Source organism: Parasteatoda tepidariorum, chromosome 8, assembly GCF_043381705.1.
Source record: "Parasteatoda tepidariorum isolate YZ-2023 chromosome 8, CAS_Ptep_4.0, whole genome shotgun sequence".
In the NCBI taxonomy this organism is placed as follows: Eukaryota; Metazoa; Arthropoda; class Arachnida; order Araneae; family Theridiidae; genus Parasteatoda; species Parasteatoda tepidariorum.
In genome coordinates this window covers 86,195,035-86,201,953 of record NC_092211.1, presented here as the reverse complement: position 1 = coordinate 86,201,953, position 6,919 = coordinate 86,195,035, and the positions used below count along the sequence as shown (strand labels likewise).

Here is a 6,919-nt window from a genome sequence, read left to right as displayed (position 1 = left end):
AAACGAAATACAATTGTTATAAATTTTTTAACTAATATTTTTTATATATTACATGTAAGCGATATCTTATTAAAAAAAATCTGATTCATCAAACTCTTCTAGATAATTATTTGTTACAGTTGAGACTTATATTTCCTTTCTTTCATCATCTTCAAGAAATTCAATTGTTTGCCTCATCTAAAAATAATTTTTAATAAAATTTAATGTTTATCTATAAACTTCTTTTACTCATACTGTAAATAAATTGTTTCTTTCATTTTTTTATTATTTAATTCTATTTATTTATTGTACTAAAGTGTCTTATTAATTACTGTAAATAAATTGTTTGTTTAATTTCTTTATTATTTAATTCTGTTTATTTATTGTACTAAAGATTTTTTATTAATTAGTGTTAAAGAGTTATGAGTAAGATAAATTGAGTAAAGAATTTCTATTCGATCACAATACAAATTTGTAATACAAATATTCTGTTAAGCATCTCTTGTTTTAAAGGAAATAGGAAGAAACACAATATGAATGAAATATATATTTGTTTTTACGTTACATTTTCTTTACATTAAGGTTGGTTTGGTTTTAAACTTTTGTAATATTCTTCTTTTGCAACGAGCATCCTATATTTTTGCTCTTCATTCCGCAACTTTGCAGATTCTATTTGCATTTTCACTTCATGTTCGTTTTTTAAAATGTCCTTCTTGAGCTCATGCTCTTTTGCGTCCCTCCCCATCTTCGCCTGATGCTCTTCTTTACGAAGAAGAGCTTCACTTTCAATGGCTGCTGTGCTCCATCTTCCATAGCTTCTGCAGCCTTTTGAGAAGCATTGGGTCTTCGCCTTGGCGTAATCAAAACTTTTTTTGTCAAAGGAATTTTTTTTGACGTCACATTCGCTCTCTTTCTCAAAACTGCTGACGCTACTCTATCTTGTTCCTCTTTAACTACGGGGTCTTCAGAAATCTCTGGGGCAACGTAGCTTCCTGTGGGGGGAGTTGCGAAGTCCTCTGTTATGGTTTCATTTAACCCTTGTTCCTAAAACATGCAATAATCAAATTTTATAACAAATACTTATACTTATTTGTGTGTTTTGATAAAAATAAGTTTTGTTTAAAACTCGTGTTTTTCATAAACTTATGAAAATATTGGAACATTTAATAAACATTATAAATTATGGAATCTTATAATGATTATCAAAAAATATTTCATTTTTAAAATTAACAATAGTTGTACACAATACGTAATAAAAGCATACCTTAATCTGTTATTATTATAAATATTTGCTGAAATAATTTAAATCGAGTCTTCATTTAAATTTATAATATTTTAAAAAACGATAAAAACTTATCAACAATTTCAATCTGAACTGTTTAACATTTTTGCAAACAAACTGTTTAACAACAATAAAATAATTCAAAAGTTCTTGGCATAACTTAAGTATACTATAACAAGCAGGTTAAAGGCTTTTTTTTTAATACATTTAATTTTAATTAACCTCTATCCAAATAAAATATCAAAAGTAAGAATTGTTATTTTAGCGTAGAAGTTAGAATCGGTTAAACAAGCCTTGCATGTGTATATATAATCTGAAAATTATTTATGTTCTGTTAAGCTTTGATAAAATATCTGAATAAGCAGGTTAGATGTTTTTATTATTTTTGCTCTTGATCTGGCTTATATTGATGAAAGAAAGTGAACGCTAACAGCAAAATAAGAATAAAAAAATAATAATTACTGGAAAATCATCTTCACTGTCAATCACATCTTCTGTTCTGTTATACTCAAAAGTAATGGCCTCTGAAGAATTTTCCTTTTGTGCTGAAAATATAAGAGCATAATTTTTATAGTATGCAATTGATAAATTTTATTACGAAATAATATTTAATATAGTTTCTTGATTAAAGTGTAACTAAAAAATCTGATTCTGCACATTTTTTCCATCCTAAGTCCATAATAATAAGTACATGATTGTGGGCATGGCATGATAGTCTGATCTTTCCAGGTATTAAAAAAATTGCAATTTTGCTATCGCTTTTTCTTTAGTGAAACTAATGAAGTAAAGTGAGCTGAGAATAAAACAGTGATATATTTATGATGAAATATCTTCAGTTTTGTATTAAATATGTGCTTCAAGACAGACTTTCTAATCATGATATGTTTTGAAATTGACAATACCATGATAATTAAAATGCGGAAATAATAAATATTATTTTTGAAATAGAGAAGTGGTATGCTGTATGATGATGAACTTATAACAACTAAATTTATAAAATTACATTATATTCTGGTCTCGATTGATTAAACATGGCACCTTGGATAATCTTAAACTTTTAAAATTTTCCATAATAGATATTTATTTTTATAATTGCTTGCAGCTATTTGAATTTAAATGTTGGGAGAGAAGTAATAGCAACTTCTTGTGAAATGCAGAACTCTTGGTACGGTGGTCCACTAAAACCCTGGGGTAGGTTGGACTATTAAAAATATTTATATTTATGTTAATAATGTGCATTACATTTATGTTTTTTTAGAAGTCAAAAAGTCATTAAAAAAATTTTTTTAACAATGTAAATTACACAAGGAAATATCAGGCATTTCAATACACAGCTATTGGTTAAAATGTTTTGATTACTTTACTTCAGCAATAAATTATTTTAACTATTATGTCTTATGAAAGTATTAGTGCTAAAAAGAAAATATTTTTTAGTAAAATTCAATAAGCAATAGTGTGAAGTATGAATTATTAGCTTTATATTTGAAGACGTGTATTTTATTAAACTTTAAATATTGTTTTTTAATTTTAAACTAAAACGAATATAATGAAAGTACTGTATCACCTAACATTTATCTTTCAATGTTGTATCTGAATACATTTTTGTTACATGATCCAATGTACCCCATGAGATGGACCAACCTACTCTAACTCGGGACACAGTATTTAAAATCTTTTCAAAAATTTAATATTAAAAAATTGCGACATGTGCATTTAAAAAAATTAAAAATCAGTATAAGTAAGAGGTTCATCAGATAAAATGAACAAAAATTTTTGTGGGTTTTTTTTTGTTTTTTGTGAAATAAAAAAAATTAAAACTGATTGAACTTCCAAAATTAAACTTCAAATATTGATTATTAAAAATTAGTGTTAGTTTTCTATATTATAAAATTCTTTTCTTGATATTATTTTTATTATATTAATATAGTATTTTATTCATAAATATAAAAAAAATCATGATTAGAGTTAAGTTAAACTATCAATGTTTGATTTTAAAGAATTTTATCTATTAGTAAACATTGGAATATATTATAACTAATAAAGTATTTTTAAAAGTGAAACATACCTTGACAATCTTTTTTGAAGTTATTGTAGTCAGAATCACAATCTATACCTTATGGGTTGGTTACAACTCCTATGGCTAAAAAATTTTCATCCATAGGAGTGGTTTTTAGCATACTGCCTCCTCCTCCTGTTTTGTATAACTCTACTTTGACGGCAGCTTTGTTTTTTTGTGCCATTTTTTTCATGTTTTTATACTTATTTTGGAGTTTTTTCTTTTTGCTATCTCCATTAATTGCGTGAAATTCAGTTTTTAATTATTCCCACGCTTCTTTTTTACTATGGAAATGAGCATTTGTAATTTTACAAGCAATTATATGCTTGTAATTGTCTATCAAATTGCTCAATATTTCTGTTTCGTGGTCGCTGAAAACAAATTTCTTTGATAACGACATTATTACAAAGATAAAAATCGAAAACTCACGCTAATATGCGATACTCATGCTAATTTGTTTATGCACGTGTTTATATTATATACAAAGTCACATGGTTTTACCTTGCCCAATCAAAGGCCTCGTTATATTTCCTGCAAGTGTTAAGCTCGAGTTGTGAAATCCTCTGTTGAAAACGGTTGGAGAATAAAAAGCGAGGGTTAATCTGAGAGTAACTCTTAACCGTGGATATTCCGATCCCCGAGTTACTCTTGAATTTAACTCGGCGTGGTGAATACGGCTGTTAGTATGCCCACAGACAAATCTACAGGTAGCGGTTTGGTCGGCACGTGTACCCTGAAAGTCAAGGGCTCCTCCAGGACGCTTGCGGGGAAACCAATTGTGATCCGGTGGAACAAGCCAAGCTTTATTAACTTTAGATTTGTGGATAGAAAATAATTCAGAGTAAGTGAGGGCAGTGTTTGGAGAGGCTGGGAGGGAAGTACCTTCTTTTGCCAACTGATTAGTTTAAAGCTGTGGAACAAGCAGATTTCAAGTTTTGCACTTTGAAATAAGTCTCTGAAGATCACACGTTCAGTAAACTCTTTGTCAGTAACAATGAGGCGAGTTTCATGGCATTTATCATTGCTCAGCTAAAAAGCTTTATTACTCAGCCATTGGACAGATTCCTTATCCTCATGAGCCAGTAAACCAACTCCAATGATTTCACAATAACCTAGGAGACAAAGACTATGCAGCAAAGTAATAAAAACAATGAATAATCAATATCAAATAAAATACCACATTTATTCTTATCTAATACAATTTTTTACAACAACAGGTTAATTTGACTTTAAAAAACGGATGGACAAAGTTAAAAATCTTATGCAATAATTTTCATTTATAAATTCTAAAAAAGATATAAGTTAGTTTAAGAAAAATAACAACCCATTGCCATCCTTAATTAGATATATATAACAAGTATAGTTGTTATTTATTAACTTGTAAATAAAATTTCAGGATAGTTGCAGTACATCTCTTTCATTTCCCTATCTTGAAAAAATATGCCTTGTAAGGTATCATCATCTTTCAATACAGAAACAGACCAATGATGGATATTTTGAAGAGTATGCAAAATCTGAAAAAAGATTATTTACAATATCTAAACACATAAGATATAGATCAGGAAGATTCAACATTCACAGTTTATCTATATGCCCACAATATAGAAGCATGTATACAAAATGTTTCATTAGTATGCGTAAAATGAAATCTCATGAAATTTTATTAGACTTTTAAAACACTTATTACCTAGATTCATCAATTCATATAAAGCTAAATAAAGAAAATAAAACAAAAAAATACTTCACCAAAGTCATTATATGATTTTTTCCCTTTAGCAACAATATTTGAAAGATCTTTCAATGTGACATTTTTACCAGTTTCCTGAACAATCTCTTCTTGTAATAACTTCTTATTAACCTACAAAAAAAAAAAAAAAAGGAACCATTAACATAAAAAATACTAATGTCATAATTTAAAGTATTTAAACAGATATGAATTACATTTAATGTCAGCACAAAATCACGATACATGGCACTAACATTCCGAATACATTTAATAGGGTAAAAATATTAATTACCAGTAAAATACTGTTATAAGGGTCGTGCATTAAATTAGTAAAAAAATTATTTTGTTATAACAGTTTGCATAATAGCTAACGTCAATGTTCTTACATTACTTATAAGTATTTTATTGATTTTATCTTTAGAACACAAAATTTAAGTTTTCCTTTTACTTGGCTGGCCAAAAACAAATTCAGAATTTGAATTTTGTTTGCGTTTCTGCTTCTATTTTTTTATGAATACATAAAAAATACAGAAATTACATGAAACTCAGCATTCTGATGTATTCATAAAATTTCATGATCAACTGATGTATTCATAAAATTTCAAGTAAGAGCTGCATCTGAAAATCTACTAGACTTTAAAAAATAACTAAAATACTTTTGACATTATGTCAAAGCAAAACAATAATTTGAGCAACTACAATAAGTTCGAATAGATATAATAATGTCAGAAGAAGAAACATAAGTCAGTGTAAATCACTCTTGAGTAACAAAATAATTTCTTAACTTTACGAACACTATTATGATAGAAAATGAAGATAATAGTAATGTGCAGAGGATAAATCACATTCTTATCATTGAAACCGTATACATTTATCGAAATATTATTTTTCTTTTCAAATTTGGAAATATCTTCTAGTTTCATTGGAAACTCAAGGCAGGAAAAGTAAAGTTCATCAGCAAAAGTTGCAAGTTTTTCCACTGTATACGCTTTATTGGTCTGTGGGTGCAAGGCGGCAAGGACTGCATACATGAAGTATTTATTATCGTTATTTTTAATATTAATTACGGCCTTTTTCCTTTGAATAAAATCTGGTAGTTCAACAAATGTTGATCCGTTTAACGGATTATATTTATTGACTCTTATTTCTAAATACATGATTTTTCACAGAGTCCAGCCGCTATCTTTTTCTTCAAATTCAAAAGATTCAGCTAAAAGTTTATCTTTTTTGCAATCGTACACTTCGTTTAAATTCGAAGAAGATAAAATTATACAGTTTCTAGTTTTAAAATTTTATTCATCTGTGATAACACCACCACTCGAGGCTTTATCATTTAAGCAAATAAGTTGAATATTTACCTTCAAATTATTTTTAGCCAGTTCATTTGAAATCAACTCTTGATATTAAATATTCTTCTGTGTCAGTGAAATTTTCGTTATTATCGAAACGAACAGTTTTTAGTCTTCCACCAAACACTTCAATCAATCCTTTAATAGTTGTAACATTTTCAGATGTCGATGGCTCATTCAATGAAACAATATAAGGTCGCTTAGATTCTGCTCTAACAGGGCTGGCTTTTCTTTTCTTTGATATGGAGTGTACATCCAAATGCCTCTTTAATGTATCGCTCTTATTGAATGTTTTTTTGCAGGTCGAACATTCAAATGCATTATTGCCATGCTTAGTGACGAAGAAGGTTGCTTTTAATCGTAAAAGAAACATTGCATTCATCACAATGATGATTATTCATTTTTATATATATTAAATGTAATAGTTAAAATTAACGAGCTTATTCGACTCACTTAAAATGGCTGTACATACTATCACAACAACTGAAGCTACATTTGTGAAAATATTCAAACTTCTTTGAGTTATA

General features: G+C 28.0%; 1 protein-coding gene and 1 long non-coding RNA gene across 2 annotated transcripts in view; both read right to left on the bottom strand.

The window, feature by feature from the left end:
- Positions 1 to 6,919, bottom strand: part of LOC107439451 (uncharacterized) — a 114,450-nt gene that overhangs the window by 32,146 nt on the left and 75,385 nt on the right. The gene's annotated exons all lie outside the window — the stretch shown is intronic.
- Positions 512 to 2,638, bottom strand: LOC139426242 (uncharacterized). The gene is made up of 2 exons (XR_011637473.1): positions 1,724 to 2,638; positions 512 to 1,023 (listed from the first exon to the last, which is right to left on the bottom strand). It is a non-coding gene; the product is annotated as an uncharacterized lncRNA (long non-coding RNA).